This window comes from Rhea americana, unplaced genomic scaffold (genome assembly GCF_003343005.1).
Source record: "Rhea americana isolate MKP2758 unplaced genomic scaffold, rheAme1 scaffold_22, whole genome shotgun sequence".
Lineage (NCBI taxonomy): Eukaryota > Metazoa > Chordata > Aves > Rheiformes > Rheidae > Rhea > Rhea americana.
In genome coordinates, this window is record NW_028186329.1 from 5,263,266 (window position 1) to 5,287,099 (window position 23,834).

The following is a 23,834-nucleotide window of genomic DNA, read 5'->3' on the forward strand; positions in this document are numbered from 1 at the left end:
AAGGTTTTTCTTTAGGAAGTCCAGTAATTCACCAAAAAAAGGGTGCTGAAGATCTGCAGGTCCTTTTGGTATCCAAAATGTTTAAATCTCAGTTTAAAAAGATGCAGGCAGATCCACCTGAAAATTTTATCCCATCTCAGGTCCTGAGAGAGCATCTCTGCTTTTAGTTTCTCTGCTTAATGCCCAAGGGTAGCTGTCAAAATTTGGGTAGCAGAGTATTAGGATAGAAATGAGARGAGATCGAGTGCATTTTTAGCACAAAATGTGTTTCTCTGTTTGTAATCCTCTTTCATCAGAATCCTTCCATCACCTGCAGTGAGTCATTAACTGCAGCCCTACTCCCTCTTGCTCAGTGACTCATGCGTTGTCTTCTGCAAAACTGCATAGTTTCAGCAGAAGGAAAGGGGAAAATCCCACACCCAGAGTAATCTGTAATTGCAGACCCTGGTGGTCTCTTAACAGAAGACTGGGGTTCAAATCTAGTCACAGGAGGGAGCTGAACATTGCTTCTTTGCTGCTAGACAGATATTTTAACATTTGAATTCTATTTTTACCGCTCCCCTTCTTCATTCTCTGCCTTCTCTCTCTCCCCTGCCAGACTTCCCCTCTGGATGCATTTCAAAAGGAAATGGCAGCAATCACTTCATTTTGAGTGGAGCCGATCTGGTCGGCTTTTACCAGGAGGACACGTGCTCATGGGGAAGCTGGGTGAAAGTGTGCTTGTTGCTGGACCCCAGTCAGCCGTTAACGGGAGCTCAGCCAAGTGACTCAGCCCTGCAAAGTCCTTCTCCATATGTACAAAAAATGAAGTAAGAAAGGACCAAGCTGCAGCTTTTACTAGGTTAAAGCATCTCCAGGATGCAGTAGTCACTGAACACAGGGACTTTCAGGGTGGTAGTTTTCATTTAGTACCTGGGTTGTCTTTTGGGCATCTGTGCCATTGGATTTAGCCTGTGGTAGGTTAGATGAGACCAGATGACCTCCAAAGGTCCYTTCCAACCTGAATGAGTGATTTTTGTACTGCATCCTTACCTGAAATCCTARTAAACTTAGGAAGGAAGTTTTATCTAGGAAAAAAAAGCAAAATTAAATATTTCTTTTTTTTTCATCTTGCCATTCTACACCTTGTCAGAGCAGTGTTCCTTACTTACTGCTCAGTTTTAACTGAAATGGTGGATTTTTTGCTGATTATTTGGCAAGGTCTRATTGAAATGGATCTTTATGGAACATATGTTACAGAAGTTATGCTATCAGATGCCTGATAACTTGTTTTGCTAATTGACCCTCTGGAATCCTTGCTTAAAAGGATAAAGACATTAAGACCATAATGCAACGATTTTTATATAGTACATTACATATTTGGAATTTAAGCTGAGAATTTGTAAACAATATGCTTACTTTAAAAAATATTTGGAAATGAGAATACTTGTTCTGGATACTAACTTTAGATTTCTTGACAATTATTTTGACCAACTTAGATCTTTACTTTGATTCCTACAATATGTATAGATTCTGTCCTAGGGAGTTATGATGTGAATGAAAACACAATTTGGCCCAAATAAGTTTTTTTTTCCTTCTGTCTTCTAATATATTTCGATTTCCTCACAATTACAAATTCTCTCTCCTCAGTTTACCCCAGTTTTTCTACATCCTTTTGAATGYGCATTTTATTAACTTTACTGGAGACAACTTCCTTTTCTGTACATCGGTAGAATAATTATATACAATTTTGATATTGCCCAATTAATAATAGCTATATTCAGCCATCTCATTGCATAGCTTTACTGTGCTTATACTGGTGAGCTGTGGCAAAGGCAAAGTTTTGGGAATGACTGCATGTAGATGACAACTGAGGTCTTCGACTGGCTGATGGCATCATGCTGCTTACAAGCCCTTAGGTGACCATGTCTGCCCAACACTGGTTATGTGACACCACCACAAGGCAGATGGGATAAACTTATGGTCATACCCACAATTGTCACACTGTCTGATTCTTAACATGAAGCAGTTCCTGCCGTTTCGTTCAGAATAAGCTATGGGGGGACATTTTTGTCTTTCTGGAATTGTGGAGGAATTGTAGAAAAACAGTGGACTACTGTTAGCATTTAAATGATTTAGTGGTGCTCTCAGAGTAGCATCAGCAGGAAGGATGGGAATGGCCTTCGCTTGCAGGGGAGACAGCCAGGTCAGGTAGCAAACAGTATAAGCAATGGTTTGGGGTGTGAATGAGTATAGATTTAACGGCAAAGTCTGATTATACAGTTTAATTAATTCTATAGCAAAGATGAACTTCAAGATAGTCTGAGGCGAGCTGTTCAAGCCACTAAGTTCATATGAATAAGGCTCAGAGAGAAAAAARTCTCCCAGAATTGTAACTGCTGAGAAAATAGTTGAAAATAAAATATTTCCTTTCGGCAGAGAACTAGTTGTGTCCTGCGCGCGTCTCTAACGCAGACAGAGAAACTTGTGATTCATAGCCCAGAACGTCCTTAAAAGAGTGAGGTGGTGTAATGTGCAAAGACACCAGCTGGGTAAGACGTACGCGCTCTGGGCCACTACAAACCAACTTCAGTCCTTGAGGCAAGGTCAGAATCGTGCAATTCGAAAACTAAACAAACAAACAAAAATACTGATGAGAAAATACTATGTAAATAATTAACAATGGGCACGTCAGAGTGGTCCTGTATTCCTTCAGATAGTACGAATCTTGTATGAAACACAAATTCTTATCTTCAGACACCTTAGCGGCACTTTGATTAGCTGAAATTTACCTTTTACAGAAATTCAGGCAGTTACAAGAAAAGCATAATGTCTGAATAGAAACRCTATTAATAGAAAGTTTCAAGGTGACTACTAGATCTTTTGTTATTCAATCCAGGAGGGTGGCATAAGCAARTAGAGTCATTTTACTGTTTGATTAAAAGAGGCAATTACACGTTCTGCAGCTTATCTTCAAAATGCGTCGGTGCCATTGTAAGTTCCATATTCAACAGGGTTTATCACGGTGAAATAGTGGACAAATAAAAGATACCTCTGGAAACTACAGTGAGACTCGCTGTAATTAATCTGGTAGGTGAGTTAATGTTATGTGAACAAGAAAAGTAGATTTAAACATTGACATTTTAAATAAGCTAAGCATTTTTTTTAGCTAATCTCTAGATGTGAGGATGAATTTGGCTTCTTTGCTGCTATTTGCATTTAGATAATCTATAAATAAATAATTAAATATATTATTATGCAGGTTCTGACCCTCTATCTAATTTGTACAGTGGGTACAAAATGCAATGAGTTTATAACCAAAAAGAGGTTTTATGATGTATAGTCAGTAAAATTTCTTCTTAGTTTTTATTCTCAATCTACAGTTCCTTGCTGTAACTTTCATAAAGTTAATGGATAAGTTTCCTGTGCATAAGGATTTGAATATCACTGTTCTATGTATTTTCTGAAAAAARTTAATGCTGTGTCATCTGACACAAAGGCAGAATGCATTGTTACGGCTAATAAACTTTGCACTTTATATGAGAAATAGATTTATCTGCATGTCCCAGATTTAAAAGAAATATATAACATAGAAATAATATTTTTCAAATGTTGTTAGAAGTGTGAAATATATTTGAATCCATAACCTGCAGGAACATAGCATAAACAAAACAACATCTCTTTTCGTTACYTAAACTGCCACAGAGCAAGTATCTTGTTAAAGAAGAAAACAAAATACTCTGTTCATTTTATTGTGATCTTCCATAAATCTGTCATGACTTTGAGCTAGAACTAAGCCATGAGAAACACTGTAAGAGCATTAGATTGTAATGATCATGCAATAGAAAAATGTATTTTTTCAGCAACTGTAATAGACCTTGCRTGCCTCTGAAGAGTAATGCAAGTTTCTGAGCATAAGCAAGCTGCGGGCCTCACAGAGGGTCAGTAATGATTATATTGATTATTTATGCTTCAGGGACTGCAGAAGAAAGCTAGAGAAGCAGAGAGTAAATGGCATTTTCAGAAATCCCTGAGAGTCCAGAAGAGGAAGGATGAGRCAGAAAGTACAAAAAGCAAATTGTTGGCTGTGTAACTGGTGAATATTTTCCTTTTTTTTACRTCATCCACTAGTGGGATCACTGGAAGAGAAGTGTAGGAAGAGGATACTTGTTTGTAGTAGGTAGCAAGCATACTCTTCTGTCCGATGTTTCGCTGGAACAGCCAAAAAGTCTTTAAGCAATGCAAGAGCAGAGGACTAAGAAGCCATGTAAAACACACAATTAACAAGATGAAGAAACTGAAGAGGTAGCAATTCAGTGACTTTATTATGAATCCTAACTGAAATAACAAGCAAAGAGAATGGAAAACTCCCATTCGTTGAAAGAAATGTAATATAGTTGTGGTATTACCTAAATTTACGGTTTGCGTTACTGGAATACTCTTGCGCTATCACCTGCCTAATGTGCAGAGTGATTACGAGTTCATACGTATTATGTGTCAATAAAGACATAATACCTAGACTTACAGCAATTCATTCTAATGTTAGGATTATAAATGCCTGTGGAATTAGTAAAATCCAGAGAGATGAAAAGAATAGAGATGGAGAARCCTTATAGGCCCATCCATACCTGAATATTCTTTAAGGCCTTCCGGTCACTCTGAAGAGTCATGGAACAGTGGTAAMAAAGATCGGCAGGTTGGCAGGGTTGTTTTATGAGTAAGACTGAATATTTGCATGGCGAGAAAATTGCCGTTTTTCACATAGCAGAATGGGAAACATCAACGCTACATTCCATCTTTGTTAAACAACGCCTCGTTGGAAGTATCTCAGCAAATATTAGAAGAAATAAGATGACAAATGGCTACTCTTTGTTACATTCAGAGGATAGTTTTCCCCAGTAAAAGCATGTACTATAATTGCAACGCTCTGGCTTAGGCCGTGGCCGACTTCCAGAGGCACAAACCTGCAGATTGCACACCGGGGGGGAGCCGATTCCAGACTGTGCCGGGCATCCCTGGTGACTTCAACCTGACGTCCCCACCAGAGCCAAGGTGCCGACTGGGGAGCCGGGGACTCCCGGGCGCCGTGGGGCAGCACGATCCCTGTGGGCGACGCTGGGGCTCAGCAGTCCTGCTCTTTTCGRCAGCCCAAGCCCAGCCCGGCTGCGAATCCCTTCTCTCTCTCCCTCTCTCCCAGTAGCCAGGGCTCACTGGGCAGGTGGGATCTGCTCCAGGACGGGGCAGGAGGATTGCCACCGAACTGCTGTAGGAGTGGTTAAATGATGATTATTTGAACTGATTTTTTTGCTTTGAAATAGTGGGGGTTTTTTTAAGGGTATCCAGTTATTTTTATACTCACCTAATGGTAGCCGATATTTACAAGAATACGCATGATTTCTGAATATGTTAGATTTCCTATTTACTGACAGTTTATCATCTTAGGAGGCTTTTAAAATAGCTTTCTGATTTCTTGAAAAATAGCAAGTTAAAATATTATTAATAATAATTAGTGCATTGAATATTTATTATAGGACCCACTGTTAGGAATTCAATTTTAGTTAATATTTAAAAGTAACTTCTGTAGTTTTTCCTTCTAACTCCATCTCAGTCAACAGGATATTATTTCAAAATCCTGTTAAACAGAGACTTTCTGGGGAAAACTTGGTGGTGTCATCTTGATCGTATTGACCTTCCGCGGAAGTTTTCGTATTACATTYCTGATTACCTGTGTTTTAAAGAAAAAAAATGATCTGAAACTTACCATTATTGCACTTAGGTATTTTTACCAGTAAGATTTGACAGCTGCAATGAAAAGGAAAAAAAAAACTTACTCTTCATTGCTTCTACACATAGATTTATTAAGGAGTTACTATCCAAATAGCAGAAGACTAGTATTTCAACTAAAACAGAACTAAAGCAGAAGCCACATTTTAGCTACTCTTGATGCATTCTTATCAGTTACTAGAGCTTTCTGCTAACTCTTAATCAGTTTGCACTTTTTGATCTTTCCTATTTTTGGAGCTTTTCGTGGGATAAAGAAGGGAAGATGATACACAGAAAGAATTACACATTTCTGATCTCTGTTGTAGAAAATCCTTGCATACTAGATAATTCCCTTTATTAACCAGGACATAGTTTGACTTCAGCCCACAGGTGACAGAGAAAATTTTCTTTTTTGGTTGGCATCATTAGCTCTCCTGCCATGTTTCCATTAAAATTAGAAACATGACAAATATACCCAACACAGCAGTGGTCTTAGTGTCATGGTCCAAGGCATTAGAAAGAAAAGGGAAGGCAGCAATTTCACATTTCCACTATCTTCAGCATCTCAGGTGGCAACTAGGCTGTGTTATTCTGTGGCCGTCCTCTTTAATTTTAACTCTGCAAGGAATGCCAGGATGTTTAGACTCACAAGTAAAGTAAACTGTGGATTGTGTATTTGTCTGGCCAGAGCACAAAACTGAAAACCATCATTCTGTTCAGCACTTGGATATTCCAGTTGACACAAATCCAGTTGTTGTACTCCAGCCACTCCTGCATAAAGCATGGGGCAGATGTGCTAGGCTTAGGGATTGCTGGGGAAGGAGCTGGTGGCTGTTGACTCTTCTTTTGCCCTCCATTACTGGAGGTGAGTGAAGCTCAAATTGAGTTGCTTCCTCTGCCTGAGGCGTTTTGAGCCCACAGCTTCCCTGATGTCCTAGGTGTACCGTTCGTGCTGCTCGGGGTGGCACCTCTAGCTTTGGGGCTGTTTTGCAGCGAGAGAGGGAGCTGTGAGTGCTACAGTAGTGCTTGTGCTTTGGAAAAGCTGCACACACAACACTGAGGAGGGCAGAACCTATTCCTTTCTCCTCTACTTTACCTGTGCCTAAGGGATGGACCGTCTGTCAGCTTTAGCCATTCCTGTCCTACCTGTCCCTCTTGCTCAGGTTGCTCCTCAGAAGCTGGCTTCTCCTAAGCCACGGAGCAGGATGACATTTTTCCACTCTTTTTATGAGATGCATGAAATTTTCCCACTCTTTTTATCCTCCCTTCCTTACCGCTCTTCCCACCCATGCAAGACGAGCTCTGTGCCCTCTGCACATGCTTGATGATGCAGTCACTTGCTGCTTGTGGCAGCGACGAAGGCCAGCTGAGTCTCCGTTCATCTGCACTCCGCTGGCGTGTGTTTAGACATTCCCCAAAATAGTCTAGAATTCAGTTCCCAGAGAAAAATAAGTTTGCAATTATATTAAGACTTTTAATAGAAGATTGCAGGAGGATGCAGCTAGCAATTTGCCATTCAGCACATGCTCTGTGTTGGTGGGAGGAGTGGTAACCCGTCACTCGAAATGGGAGCTGGCCTGGGGGAAGACAGGGAAGAAAGCCTCGCAGCCGCTGGCCATCACCTTGTCGCTTGGCCATTGCGCACTTCGCAGGTTTGACGTGGTGCATGAAGATTTTGTTACATGGCAATGAGCTTTCAGCCTGCCTGTCTCTTCGTCATATTTCTCTTTCAAGCAATGTCATGCTGTGGGACAATTCTCTTTTTTTTCCCCAAAGCAGCCCCACCTTAAGCACATTTGGCTGTTTGACTGCTGATCAGTGCCTTAAATGGTTACCATTATTGTCCTATCTGAACTAATATTTGTGTTTATTTTGTAATTTTAGTGTTAAAAGGGTAGAAGGAACACAGGAAAAGCTATAATTATGAGAAATCAAAGAGGATCTGTTCTTAAAGCCTTTCCCCCACCCCTACCTTTCTGATACATAGAAAGCAGTTTATAGTCTTCTGGTGCTCTTTCTTGGACTCTTCCTCTCTATCTTTCAGGCTCTGACAGAGATGGCAGCCACAGCTTCTGGAGTTTCCTCGTGTCTTTCCAGTTTTATTTATTGTATTACTTCTTCCTCTTACCCTGTTCATTCCATGGAAAGGAAGGAGGGACCTGGAAGACACTGGGGACACACTGACACCTCTCAGAGCATCTGCAGAAGCATCGAAACAACAATTTCCAATGACTCTAAGAGAAGACATCACCTTCCAATGCAAGGTAATGGCAGCAAACCTAGGTCCGTGTTTGGCCTTTGGATTTTGTGAGAAGTTATTTGCTTCAAACACCAAAATTTGAAAGTTAAGAGACTAAAGGATAGGATTTAAAGAACAGCAGTGTGTAAGACAGGACAGGTAAATTCAAGAAACCTGAGCATGTCTTTAACTATAGATATTTGAAGGTCTGGGCACAAATATTCAATATTAGGTGGTTTCTTCTAACAATTTTGACTTGTACAGCAAACCATTTCTGAGTGCATAGATATAGAAAACAAAGCCATGTGTCTTTGCTCTACATCCATTAGGATATAAAGTCCATCCTACTTAAAAAAAAAAAGCATATTTATCAGTAGTTGTGGCCATATGTCCTGTGCAGAGGAGGGAGTGCTTGAAGAGATGTGTCAAATGTGCAGAGGACCATCCATGACTGACTTTGAAGAGCTGCAAACTCTGTTAATTTGAACTCTGCTTTGGAAAAACAATGCTGGAAAGAATCTTACCTGCTTCAGTGGGCGTAGGGTAGATTTAAGAGTGCAGACGTAATTCAGTTCCAGATAGCCCAGGCCACAAAGCACCACTGTGATTGCAATCAGGATTTTGCAACAGGCTTTCTTATAAATCTGACAATCAGAGTTATTTAGATAGATAGACCCATAGTTTTTATTCAGGTTTTCAGCTTCAAAGCAGTCCATCAAAATGACTAACCCTTTTGGTAAGGAGCACACAGAATTGCTGGCACAATATTTTGTGGTATTTTGCTGGCAATATCACCACTGTATTTGAGGCCTATGCTTAATATACGAAGCTCTGGCTTGCACATTTTGTTAGTAACCTGAGTAAAATTAGCAAAAGATCTTAATGGAGATATATTTGACTGCTGAGCTTTTTTTATTGTCTAGAGTATCTTTTGTTTGTTTGTTTGTTAAGAAAATTGTTCCAAAGCCAGACGAATGTGAATAATTGTGTTGAGCTTGACATGGTCAGCCAGGTTCAGTCACCAAGCCAGTCTGCACTGGCAAAGGTTTCAGCATTGCAAATGTTGATACTGAATTAAAAAAAAAAATCCAATTCACCAGATTTGATGTTTGTTGCAAGTCAAGCTTTTGAGCATTATGAAAGGACATTATGAAAGGTCTGCTCTGAGGTGATTTATGGCTTTGAAGTTCTCCTGTTATAATGAAAGAGATCTGGAACTGGGAGAGGCGGTCGCCTGTACAATCATGCCCTTTTCCTGCTGGGGTTCCCTGTGTCCTGCTACTTACCCACTCCAAATAGTTCTTTATTATACTTTTATATTCATTGATTTCCATAGGGCTATCTGTTCTGATGACTGAGAGAAGTTAAGTTCCTTAAAGAGTAAGCAGAGGTAGGCTGAGCCTGTGCTTGATTGTCCCATTTGGTCATACATATCATTAGGCGTCATTAGAGCTGGATGCAAAAAACATGACCAATAGAATATTCAAGAGATACTGTTTCATTCAAATCTGGACTTTTTGGCTAAATGGCTAAAATGGACTATAGGAGTAAACTGACCCATGGCAGATCTGTAAAATGAGAAGAAGAGATGGAAGATTGAAAGCCTGTATTCAAACTTAGATCTTCATTTTCTTTGCTTTTTCCAGAGGTACTCTGAAATGATATGTTTTGTTTCAGATGTAATGTTATGTCATACTAACATAACCAAATTCTGAAAGCTCATTTTTAGGATTACTCAAAATAAATTAAAAAGCATTATTTTGGATGCTTACGAAAAAGATTAATTTTGCTTGTCCCTGATATCTGCCTTTTAAGCATCAGTCACATATGATTTGCTACATTCTGAGTGATGGATAAGTGGGAGCAAGACAGCTAATAAGGAGGCAGGTTTTAGGAGGAGGATGCACAATAGCATCTCTAGTTTTATATAGAGTTGTTAGAAGAAAACTATAGAAACAAACCTTGACATCACTCAAAATGAAAGTTCACACTGAATCATATGACATTTGCTAAATTGTTAGGTTCCTGTATTCTGTATGTCTATTTTTATAATCTAGAAAATCAGCAAGTTCTAATAGAGTATGTAACTTCTAATAAGTCAGACCTATTTAGCAAGGCATACATTAATTGCATTTGTACATTCCCAGAAAATGTGTAGCACTTGCCATAAGGAGATCCTTTAATCCTCGTTCTTCAATGTAAATGGCTTGTCAGGTTCTCTCTTGCATGCATATTGTTGCTCAGATGCTAGAAATTTATTGATGTTTAGCCATGACTTTTTTTTTTCAATGTCCGGTCTAAGAATAGATCCAGTTATGTTTCCAGAACATCCTATTTTCTATTCAATTTCTTTTTGATCTGATGCTTTCCTTGGGAACTCTAGAGTGGAACAGGTAAAGTCTTGGTAAATTCATGTGCAGAAATTTCAGTATATTTTTCAATATGTCATGCCAGTGAAGAAGTCTTCCAGAAGGCTGCTGGAGGGCAGGAGCTTACAGTAGTCATCACCTCATTGCTGCATGGCCGTTTTTGGATAGAAAAATGTTAGTTTAAGGATGTGGTATTGAATAGGCAGTACACTACAGCATGGTTGTTACCTTCTAGTTATTCTGGCGTGTTTTGGGAGAGCAGGATACTACAGTTTCAGTAATCTCCACATCTCTACTGGCAATCAAATTCATTTTTAATCTTCTGTGGTAAAATAGTCGCATCAGATGATAAAGGAAAAAGTAAATCTGTAAGCTATTTGTCTGCAAACAGAAAGATGTCAGCTAGAAAAATAAATTATTTCATCCATCAACAGACAAACCTATGAAAAGGCTAAAACAAAGTATTTAGAGATATTTTCTGATGTCTTTTAAGTCCTTCTGGCTAGAAAAGTCTAATCCTACAAGGTTAGTAGCTTGTTCAAGTAATAAGAAATACATGAAAGATCAGTAAATGTCAAAAAGAGYGGAAATATTGATAGTTACATTATTTTACACATGGTTCCTTTCAACCATATACATATTTTAAAAAATAAGTAAATGGAGGGCTGCCAGTTCACTCTTCAGCCATCCTTCCTAGCTCCAGGCTGAAGAAGAAAAGGTTACACCTGTCAGCCAGAAGATGTATTCCAGGAAGAATGGTCTTCAAACCATTCACRTGCAACTTCAAGACGTGTAATTATACAAAAGCTCTAAACTCTGAAAATTAAAATAAAAAAATCTCAAAGCTATTAAAAGTAGATGCAAGTCCTTTAAAATGGTTAAGTGTTCTATATAAATTTTCACTTGTTCTGAGAAGAATGTCCATTTCACTGAGTGATAAAGATTTCTGCTAGTGGCATGGAGATTATGTCATATATTCAAAGAAAATAAAGATATATGTTGAAGGTATTCAACCTCAAACACTGAATATCAAAAATTAACAAATTAATCTTATTATTCTCTATTCACTGTACATAGAGGTTTGTTATAAATATGACCATCCTTTTTTTCTGTTACGTAGTCAGCTTCAGGAATTTATTGAATTGGAAGGTAAACCACTGGAAATCGTAATGTTTACAGAATAAACAAAGCACTGGCACATGCAGGAGGCTTTACTTTCTAAGCTGTCAGTCTTTCCATGTCTTTTCCTTGGGTTTTTGAAAACAACTGAAATGTATCTAGGGCTCCTTTAGTAAATGAAAGGCAATGATAGCAAAGACCTTAGTGTAGCCTAAGAAGTAATAGATATATGGCATTGGTAGGAAACTTTGTACATAAAATTTTTGACATCTCATCACAAATACCAAGCCACTTAATATCCTTGTTTCATTATTTGAAAATATGAGGCTTGCTATGGGCCTCACATGTGTTAAGCTAGATAGGTAAACTTTCTAGGCAGTTACCTAAGCATGCTACCAGTTAATGTTTCACTAATAACTTGAAGCTGAAAATTACTTCTATTATACACTTAGCTGTCGTCTGCGTTTTCCTTCTTTTCCTAATTTCTATTCTATCTCCATTTGACACAGATGTGTGTTCAAGCTAATTAATGAAACTTCTCTGACTCAGCATGGTAAAGAGGGCAAAAATAAGGGTGAAGAGATTAAAATAGCATCACATTTTATCTAGTTCTTAGATACATAGTTATTATTAGAGATACGTAGTTTCAAACCAAGAGAACTGCAGGAAGAGTGCCTGAGTTTCCTGGACCATGACTTTTCCCATATTTCCTATAGCAGATTATCTTTATGCATCTGAGATACAGAGCTTCAGTCAGGGAAAAGGACTGTAGGCCTCAGGTTCACCTGCCCATACATCCCCACCCCTCCAATAATCAGCCAGAGGGATGCTGCAAGAAGCAAGGTTTTATTCACTATTAGGGATGTATGGTTTCTTGTTGTTTGTGTGTTTGTTTGAAGAGTACTGAGAGCCTGTATCATGTAGCAGAACTCTCTTGTTCTAGTCTTTGTGCTTGTATGTTTAGTGTTTCAGAGTATTTACATTCTGAATAGATAAGACAGAAATCTGTGGCAAGTGAAAGGGATAAAAAGTAAAATAAAACACCAATAACTTGTGGTATATGTAGATTAGATAAATTGCCTGGATCACACAGGAAGTCTGCAGCCAAGCCAGAAAGTGAACTCAAATTTCCTTTTACCAATTACGTGCCTCAAATGCTTTATTCTAGCTTTATTCTTTCAATATTTTCCAGTTAACATTTGGTATAAATTGTTCCAAAAATCCCTCAAAAAAATAACTCAAAGGATATTTTCTATTCTGAAAGATTTTATGGATTGTTATCTTTTGTTTGAATACTATCATCGAACATTACAGTGGTTGCCAACACATCCAATTCTTTTTCTGTAATGTCACCAGCAGATCTTTTCTGGGGGCATATCTAAACTGAAGAGCGACTGCTTCTATAAAGACAGACTCAACCTAGTTTTAACCTCGGCAGCTCAGCTACTGCTGTTGACTCAACTGCAAGGGCCACTTGAACTGTGGCTTTGGATGTGACCATGCAAACTGCAGTATACCTCTATGCAGCCTGTTGGATGTCATCCAGTATCCGTCCTGTGCTTAGCTCTTCCTAGTAGAAGAGAGAGAATTTAAAATAATTCATATTGTTCTGTTAGAGGCATTGATAAGCAAACAGTTAAGCGTACCTGGCCTTGGTGACTTAAGCAAGTTTATATCAAAAGCCTAACTGTAACTGAAAGATGTAAATTGATGCCTTGTTCCTTTGCAATACACAACAGTTCAAATTTTGTATCATACTCACAGATGCATAGAAAAGCCCATTTCCTGTTCTTCTTTTTTTCTGTGTGTGATAGTCATGTGAGAGATAAAATATAGTCCAAAGCTAATATTCCCAGAAAATGTCTGTTCTGGCACCTAGTAAGTATACATCCCAGAGACAAAATGAAGAAAGAACAGCCTCCCAGAAATCTTTGGTATTTGTCTCATGAAAGACATATTGTAATATATCCAAAAACTAACAACAACAACAACAAAGAATTTGGCTTCCTAGGAATGTAATCACCCATGACATAAGTAGTTCTATCATAAGACATGCTTTAAGCTGCTGCACAGAATAGTTTTCCAGTCTCTGAGTGGATGAGTAAGGGAAAAGGTGAGTGAAAATAAAGAAGATCATGTCAGTAAAATGACCCGATGATAAAAATGTTTCATAAGGTTGCAGATGCTGAACAGAAAGGGTCTCAACCAAAAGTATGTCTGAGAAATGTTGCTTGTTTATATAACCCTTCTGTACAAACCACGGAAGATGATCTTCCCTGGTAAATTTTACTTCTCATACTAGTGGAGATGCTTCTGACCAAAGTGAACAAGGCTGCCAAAGTTTCCCAGGATGCATCATCAGACCTTGCTTTATTTTTCCCTCAACTTTTTCCAGTGCTATTCTTTCCCCTTTGAGCATTTTTGAATCCGATTTTGATGTTTTTGGCAGTGATCATGACAATCCCTAATGATCCATGATATCCATGATCCATTATCCATGATAATCCCTAATTCTGAGGCTTCTCAGAGAAACCAGGAAGAATTACAGAAAAGAGTGGTGATGGATTTGTTAACATGCTCCATTGCTGAGATTTGATCATTAAAGTTTTTACAGAGAAAGATGTCTCAACAGTGCTGCACTGCAAGAACACAGAAATGCAAATGTATGTAGTTAAAATTTTGTAGAAGTAAAATGTTTGGTAAAAACATTGTTCTTGCATTTGGCAGAATTGCTGCAGTCGAAAGACATACAAAATTTTTTCTGAAATATTCTGGCTTCTGGCTAAAATTGCATATTTTCTCTAATTCACTATTTAAATTTCTGTCTGCAAAAAAAGACACCAAGGGTCATGGACATAAAGAATTTATGTTCCCTGAATAATATTTCTTCTATTGAAACAATTTTACATATTAAAACTTCTGTTTTGAAAACAATAAAAAAGTAATATTGATAAAACAATAGATCTGAATCTAAACATTTCTGTAGCTTTGAAGTGTAATTGAGTAGCTGAAAAAGATGCCACTAGTATCTAGCTTGTCAGTGYTCTGTCTGCTGCTGTACTTACGCTAGGTAAGAGCGTACATCCAAATTATCTTGTTTGTGCTAAAATGACCCAGATAACAGGGGGGGTTTAAATAAGGTAGTTTTTCAGGTGCTTTAATCTGGCTCTTCAAATGGTTTGGCATTTATATAGCTTAATATTAATCAAGGAAATGCTTCTCTGTCAACTGAATGTGAAGCTGATTTCCTATTTGTTTTCTTTATTTTTTCWTGATAAATGAGGCTAAAACCAGCACAGGAAGTGGCATCTAAAACATCCTTTTCTGTGATCATTTGCAGTCATCACTGCAGTCATYAGTTAAAGGCTGATAAAAGTTTTCTATCTTATTTGTGTGATAACTTCCTATCGTACAACTATAGCATAAGACTGCCTGTTGGTCTTCAAAGGCTCTAAATTGAACCTGGATGAATATCCCTGTTCTTTAAAACAGAAGTTATTGTTTATTCAGCTAAGCCTGAATAAACGTTCCCTTCCTATACTTAGTTTGAACTTTGCTTCGGAATTGAAGAGACACTTGAAATTCTGTTAAACTTGCCTGTTATTTCCAGCTACCTTGCTGCGTCTAAGAGGAGATATTACCTGCTCCGACGAACTTCTCCCGTTWTGGGCCAAACCGTTAAATCCCCGTTCGCTTTATGCTAACCGGCATGTGCGTAGTAATCTCCTAGGTCTAAGGGGAAGGCTGGTTCCCTCCTGCGGCCTCTTCCCTCGGTGTTTTTCCTCCGTGGAGCGTGCTGGGCCACGGTCGCGGCCCCCTTCGGAGGTGCGTCAGGTTTTTCACAGCAGTGCCGTTTGCGCTTTCTAGTAGAGATATCATTAAGAAATAAAAGACRGGCTTTTCTTCTTCGGTGCAAAAATTCAGGTGGATGTCATATGGCTTTAGGAAGGGGAATGAATCGTATTGCGTAGGCTGATGTTTGAATTAGATGCTAGAGGAGTACAGKTATAGCTGATACACCATTTATGGGTTTTATGTGCATGAAATTGAGTATGTTTATAAATTGCAGCCCCGATAAAAAGAAAAAGTTACTGTTTTTCATGCCTACAGGTATTCAGTATTGTTCTGAGTAAGTTTGAGGCAACTGTTTCCTGAAAGAGAATGAATCCTGCTTATCTCATTTGATTATTATTATTACTTATATATTTTATATATATATATATATATATATATATACACGTTTGTTGTACAGTAGCTCTCCTGTTTCATGAGCTGTAAGATGAATTCAAGGGCAGCACCATCATTTTCTGTGATTTTTATGAGGTATTAACATGCACGAATCATTAGCCCAAGATGTAATTGAAGCCAGAGACTGTGACAACTGAAAAAGGGTTGTGTGTTTCTAGTGATATGAAAACTGTTCTCAGTTAAAAAAAATATGCAGCTAGCAGAATGTATAGGATACTCATCTTTTTGATTAATGATGCAAGCCAAASCCTAAACAGTCTGATTAGGAAGAAATTTTCCCTCCTGGCCAATTTTATCATAAACTTCTTATACTGTGCTGGGCTACATTGGGCCACTGTTACAATCTTGAATAGTAATTATTTTTGTGAATAATTGGTATTTTATATTAGTTGTGGGGAAAAAAATAAAAGAAAGTTCTCAACATACCAGCTTCAGATCTCCTTTTTTCCCGTATCAAAGTGAAATCTGCCCTTTTCCTTTACTGTTTTATTAAAGTGAAACATCCCAGGCAATATGAAATAACAAAAAGTACATATGAAGGCCTAGATTCATAAAGCTAATGGCGAAGAAGTATTTTTCTTCCCCCCTTGCAGTAAATGGCTCTAAGTCATCTACACTAAAAGAGGAAATTCTAACTCTTTTTCTCAGGAAATCTGAATCTAATCATTTAACCTAAATTAGCACCCTACCTACTATGAGGTGAGTGAGTAAGCCAAGGCCTCTCCTTTTGATGCTGTTTTATTTTGTCTAATAAAYAGGGTGAGTAAATTCAGTGAGCCAGTGAACCTCAGCACTGGATTGGAGCATTATTCTCTTTTGCTGTCTTAAGGACTACTTTAGTGTGTTATACAAATTAAAACAGTTTCACAAGAGGGAATACAGAAGACCTAAATCAAATATAATATAGTGTTATAGTGATTAGGAAACATATCTGTCACACAAGAAACCCCTGGATAGGAGTTAGCATCCAGGTTTCCAGGATAAGTTAGACTTGAATTTTTAGAAGCTTTCTCAATGCTTAACAYTTTGCTCTTTGTCAGTAAAGATCTCAGGAACTCTTGTTTCATCTTATGCACTAAGGTAGATTGCTGAACCAAACTGTTGCATTCAGTAGATTCATGATGGTAATCATACAACGATTCATCCCTTTCAAGACCCCCRTTACTCTGGGATGTAAAGTATTGATGGTCAGTTCCTCGGGTGGTGTAATCTAACGTGATCTGAAGGATATCAGTGAAGTTAAACTCATTTGCYCCAGCAGAGAACTAAGGCCTGTATCATTAATGAAGTAGCACTGCAAAAGTTCAAGTTTTAAGCTTTTGCAATTCTCAGAATTCTTATTTAAGGGAAACATGGGATGATTGTGCAAAAATCTGGTTTGTTTGCCATTGACTTTGTCTACTTAAAGTAACATCTTTATAACTTTGTCCTTGTTTTCTTTTCTGTTCAACAGCACCTTCAGGCTTGAAGGAATCTCTATATCTGGAGGCACRTCAGTTAATTTCTTGCATATCAGATTCGTCATTGTGACTTCTTGCAGGCCAGATCTGAAAGCAGCCGGGAACCTGACCCTTCTTGGTGCACGGAGAAGCCCTTGGCATCAGAGCACAAGTGATCATGCGTGGAATCAGCACTGAGTCATCTGTCTCAGATCTGACAGCTACGAGCTGAGTCCTGGCAAAAGCCACAGCCTTAAATCCCGTTCAGTCAGAACGAAGAATCAAGGGGACCAGATGTCTTGCCCCCTTACAGAAACTGCTCTTTCCTAGCCTGACACTCGGGTTCTGCACTGAGCAACCGGAGTAACAAACAGTGAGTTTTTCATGGGGTCCAGCCAGCATCCAAAAAATATTTCAATATGTAGCCAAAAGGGAAAATGAAGCACTTAGGCGATAGCAGGAAACTAATGCATTTACTGTAACGGAGGAATGTTGCTGTCTGTGGGGAAAGAAGACCTCTGCCATCCCTTGTATATATTCAAAGCCATACAGGAACAGGGCACCGGTGATGTTAAATTGCTTTAAAGGATGCCATCTCCTGTCCTCCACCCAGATCTGAAGAAGTTCAGCTGTTACAGATTGCGTCTCAATGCACTTCTCGTATTTGCACTGTCACTTCCATTCAGGGTAATGATGTGTGCCACCATTTGCACAGATGGCCCCGGGAGACTTTTAACCGCAACAAGCATTATTTCRCAGGGGCTCCAAAAGGAATTGAAAAGTAAGAACTGAAGAAAAGAATTGCTGTCTCTTTTGCAGTGGTGATCTGTCCACTGAAAGGATTATGGTTCTTTCTTAGGTCTAAATGTATATATATATATACATATACATGCATCTATATATATGTATATATATGAAAAAGCGTCAACAYGATAAGGTGGATTTCAAAAAGGGATATAATATTTTTTTAACGGCATCCATTTTTTATCATATTAGCAGCCAAGAAATTTAAACTATCGAATTATACATCTAAAATGTTCCTATTTGAACATTGGCATTATCCTCCCTGTTACGGTTAAAGAAAATAAGTCATTTGTAATATGTATTTGACATAAAAKTTTTCTAGCCATTTATCTATACTTCATGGAGAAATGTAACAGACGAACAGCATTTTCAGTTTATTTTTCTAAATAAATGTGTTGTTTATATTATTTGCAGTCACTCATTTTGGCTGGCTTTCATTATCTCCAGAAATGTTTTACAGACAGAACCAAAACACARAAGTTGTTTGTCCATGTTAAGCTGTAATGATTTGCAGACCAAAAGCTTTAATATAAATACTGTAATTTGTAAAATGATGAAGTATATTTATACAGGCATATATGTATGGAAAACTAGAGAAGGTATTTTAACTCTTAATTTCAGAACATAGTTTATTTTAATATCCACATGAAGAAATCTAAATATATAAYGGGATAGATTTTTTACTTTCAGTAACTTTTAGCAAGTGAAGATTTGGATGTTTAAGAATGAAAAGAATGTAGTCTAATAATGGCAGTTTCCCAAATTACACACCAACCTGTTATCAAATGGCTCACTTTATTCAGGAGCTGGTTTTGGGGGGTTAGGTTTTGTGTTAGAGTTTCTTGTTTGGTTTGGTTTGTTGGGTCTTTTGGTCGTTTTGTTTTTGGTTTTGTTTTTTTTTTTCGGTCATTGCATCCTGGCAAGACCATAAAATAGTATTATTTTGCTCACAAGCGATGAGAACCTGCAGGATAAGAGATTGTTCATTACAGCCATTTAGAGTTTACAGTTAAGAACAGTCATTGTTATGCATCTGCTGGAGTGTTTTGTTATCACGTTGTTGAACATTTCAATGCTAGAGCTGTTTTGAATAAAAATATATATTTTCCTTTTTTCTTAGTCCATTGGCTTGTGTGTAATTGTAAGGGAAAAGTAAAGCATGGGATTCGAGGTTCACTGAATGTATTCGTCCTGAATCTGGCCACGTGTGGCTGGTTTATACCGCTGAGTAGGTTTTGCTCCATCTCCGCTGCTCTGTGGAACCTGTCAATGAAGGGCACACTAATAGGGGAATGGTCTTTCAAGAAAAAATGAAAAAATCTTTTTATCTGTAGTGTAGCCTCATAACAGGCAGATGTTTTAATTACGTATTGCTCTGCTCTAAAGCACTAACTTGTGCGTGTGTGTGTGTGTTTGTGTGCGCGTGCGCCATTACCTACTGATGAGTGAAAYGACAGCTCAGCCGAGTAAGCGCCCTAAGTCCCGTTACTGCAAGATCCTCACATTGCTGTAATTTTTTTGAGAAAGACCTTAGCACTGCCTTTGCTTGTGATTCTGAAGCCATAAACAGCTTTTACAATTTGTCAGAAAGTCGTCAAATGAAATAATTAAATGAATGTTATCCCTCCCTCAACCCCTCSCATTTCAGCAAAACCTGTAATACCTGGGATCATATCCTATTTTATTTTATTTTTTTTTCTTGGTGCTATGGATAAATCCTTGTATATGTTAAAGGTTGATGGCTGTGGTTTGTTCCCACACATTTTAAGTTACRGTTGTCTTGTCACTATGACTTCTCATTTCTATGTCATTAGAATTGTGTGTTCAGTCATGCAACTTGCATGGTTGTGCATGCTCCCTCTTTGGATAACTTGTGTTTTAAAATTGAGGAGCTTACTCTTTCAAATTCAGACTAATATTCATGGTTGTTTTATGACAGGGCAATATTATAGAAACAGGAAGAAAAATCCAGAATGATAACTTGAGCACTTCCAGGATTATCTAATAATAATATTTGGAAAAGCTCTTCTGTTTGTTCACAGAAGTGCATTCATCTCATATTTGAAAATAGCCCAAGAAAAATCTAGTGAAATAATGCGTTACTATTTGCGAATACTTTTCTGCTATGCTAACCCAGTTCTAGATCAGCTTCTGCGTGATATTTTTACTGTACAAAAACCACCTGAAATTCCGCGCATAATTTTCTTCAGAGAAATGCAGTAGATATGATCAATAGTGACCTGGTGCCAGGAGAGATTTTACGCTAGGTATGTGATGCAAAAATAATAAACATAYAAGAGCATGTAAGCCTAATTTAAGAGACGTAAATATAGTTGYAAGAGGACATTTCAAATCGTTCTTCTTACCATCCACACGCTGCTGGTTGCAGCTCTGCATTAGCTGAGGGTTTGTGTGCTGGAGAATGGAAATTTCAGCATACACGCAATGTTGGATTCTTCTCYCACTTGACATTGGGTAAATCCATGTTTCTTGATTTTTGTAGATTTAAATCAGACTGCAGCTGAATATTGTGATTTAGATTCAGCTGATGACTCTATATGCAGGTACTCTGCTGAGATGACATAGGAAAATAAAACTACTGGGATTTGAGAAACTATTGTCAAATAATTGGCACTGAAATATTTTTCATAAAGTTTAAAATCAGAGGAGACAATTAAACTAACTATWTTGTACATTGTTACCACCAAATCCAACCAGAGAATCTCCATATTTTTYCCATAATCTTAGGTTAAAACACTTTGACAAAACCAGCAGAACTTTCTGACTAAGGTGATTTTATGATGACTGATTTTAAGCACCAGTGTCCTTTGGAAGGTTTATGAAGGTGACTTTTATAGAGAGTGCCTGCAGAAGTGGCTATAGCATGAAGCGGCACTGTTACATTATATGGCATGTGAAAATGTATCTTAAGAAACCAATATGCTTAAAATGGTCAAGTGTGCAAAAAGAAAAAATCTGACACAATTCTGGACGTGTCCACAGGACATGCTTTCAGCGCTTGTATTTCTTCATGCATGAAGACTGTTCTCAGTTTCTTTTGGTTCATGAGAAAAACAGAGATATGTTGAAATACTTGTTTTGTAAAATGGAGGAAAAAGGTAGATGAGTGTGACTTTGAAAATCTGGAGAAGACCGTAACGACTGTTTTGCTATGAAAGTGTCTCCCTCCTGATTTAGACAGTCGCTGCAAGTCTCACGTGATGTGTAACCTCGAGGGACGTAATTGGGTCTCTGATGAGGATGCACACAAGGTCTGTGACAAAGCTCTCCAATGACATTGGAAATAAAGCCTGCGTGCAAGACCCATCCTGGTCCTGGTGCATTGCCTGGGGAAGGTGGGAGGCCAGCTGCGTTCCTGCTGCAACATCTGAACATTTGCTCCTGAAGGCACACCAAAGYTCATCCGGAGACAGCTGTGTGGGCACGTGCCCACTGACTGCAAGTGTGAGGTAGGACGTATCATCAGGGGTTGGGACAGTCTGCCGGTGAGCCCTGCAGAGAAGCCTGTCACTGTTTGATCTCCAGGAGCCTGTGGCAGGAGAACTGGAGCTAAGAACTTCTGGAGGCAAAATTTAGGATGGTAGGAAGGAAGCCTCAATCTCTTTCATAATGTACTCTGAATTATGGAGTGGCTGGGAGGGAAAGGTCAGTTTATGATGGCTAATTTTAAGTACCATTTTCTTGTGTTGGTTTATGAGTTATTTACATAACTAAGTGTCTAAAGCAGCAGTTCGGCAGCATTGGCACAGAAGACCTGGGCCTCTATAGTGACTTTCCCTGAGTTACTGGGCAGTTGAGAAGAAACATTTTGATATGTAATTGCAAAAATAGTGTAGGGAAAAGGTTCAGCTCCAACAGGAACCAAGGCAACTTCAGGAATACCGGATGACATTTAAATCAAGAAGGGACGACATTTAAATCAAGGTCACAAGTGAGTCTAACGAACGAGTGGCTAAAGACAGTAGGTGCAGAAGAACATGTGGTTTGAGATTCCACACCTACCAGGGTGAAACTATAGGAATGAGTGACGGACAAAACTGATCCTATAGAAAAAATAAGACTGAACAGAGTGACATTTAAATAAGGTACAGTAAAGAAACACAAGTTTTCTTGGAGGGCTGCTGASACTAAATTATTAGTTAGCATAGGTTAGATAGTTGCAGATCTCATGAGAGAAGCAAAATCTACATTTTGTATAATAGAGGGCCTGGTTCAAAATATTTTGACTGAAGAGCTTCTATCTAGATTCAACATCCTTGCAGGACTGCAGAAGCCAAGAAATCACGCTTGTGCTCAACTTCAGAAAGGGGAATTCATAACAATAAGGACTCCTGCAAGGAAGAAACTGGAAATAATCACTAGTAGAGTTAAGTCATGGCAGCTGGCATGGCGACTGTTTAAGACACTGTACTGGAAGCACAGCGCAAATATGCTGTGCTTAGCAAGGAAGACTTAAGAAAGGGCAAAAGGAAGCCAGCGGGGATGTGAGCAGCAGGGTAGCACACACTGCTGAAAACAGGAAGGTATCCTTCACAAAGTTGAAGTTTTATGAAGAAAATTGAGAGGACTGTAAACTTTTAAAGGTTAAATAGAAAAAAAAAAAAAAAAAACGCACAGCAACCAAAGTAAAGTAAAGAAATCTTGTTTCTAAAATAGCAGCAGGAAGTCTAGCAGAGCATCTGTAATGTCAAAGGAAAACAGAAGCACTTAGAAGAAGCTATACCAATAAAATGATTTCAATCTTTTACTTCTGCTTTCACTATAGAAAGGTTTTGGGAGATTCCTGCACAGGAATTATCCTTTATGAGGAATGCATCAGCAGTGTCAGTATAAAGTGGTAACAAAATGAGGAAAATATGAAGACCAGATGGCATTCACTCGAGAATTTTAACGGAAGTTAAGGATGAAATAGTCAAAATGGTAATTATGTTGTGAAATTCCTTGTTTAAAAYTATCTTGATAGGTTTTAAGATTGTGAAGTTACACATACTTCACCATTCAGAGAGGTCAAGGGAAGAGTACAGACAAGTATAGACCAATAAATCTATCCTGGGCAAATTAATAGAAGCTGTAGTAAAAAATTTTTTAAAATAATGAGTGGATATTTGACAGTATCTCTGTTACCAAAAGTTCTCAAGGAAACAGTACTGCTAATTCAGAGGAAGGTTCCTGCACTGATTTAAAAGAAAAAAAAAAAAAAAAAAATAAAAATAAAAAAAAAAATAAAAAAAAAAAAAAAAAAAAAAAAAAAAAAAAAAAAAAAAAAAAAAAAAAAGTTAAAACATGGGAAAGAGAAAGTGATTTTCACAGTCAGTTTTCACTGTGGAAGTCCCATGGGGACATGTACTGGGATCTATGCTTCTCAACATATATGTGAAAAGAAGTAAAAAGTAATTTCATAGATTTGCTGATGGCACTAAGAAGTTATTGATGGTAGTAAATAYGAGGGACCAGAATGACTAGGTATTTAAATGGGAGATGAAATTCAGTGAAGGTAAATGTAAACTGGTGTATATGAAAAATGGTTTTTATTTCACATATTTCACTCTGCTTGACATTTTGCAGTTAAATATCTCCATGAAAATGTCAGCTTTGTGGTTAGCAGGTTGGAAAAAGAAGCATGCGTGAGGTTAMAAATTATTAGGAAAGCAACAAGGAAAATAACAGTGAATATCACTGTACCAGAATATAAATGCATGCTAGGCCATGGCATTTAATAGTTTAAATACTGTGAGCAATTCTGATCCTCATATGGGAGGGGGGGAGGAGGATATAATCAAATTGAAGAAGTTTTTGCGAATGGGTGACAAGGATGGATAAAAGGGTAAGAGCGGATTTTGTGTGGCAATGTAT

General features: G+C 38.1%; 1 protein-coding gene across 1 annotated transcript in view; it reads left to right on the top strand.

Moving 5' to 3' along the window:
- Positions 1–19,073, top strand: part of PRR16 (proline rich 16) — a 47,495-nt gene extending 28,422 nt beyond the window's left edge. The window contains exons 2-3 of the mRNA XM_085305330.1: positions 7,787–8,006; positions 17,171–19,073. The gene's annotated coding sequence lies outside the window, so the exon portion shown is untranslated. The remainder of the gene's footprint in view (positions 1–7,786; positions 8,007–17,170) is intronic.
- The last annotated feature ends 4,761 nt before the right edge of the window (positions 19,074–23,834 follow it).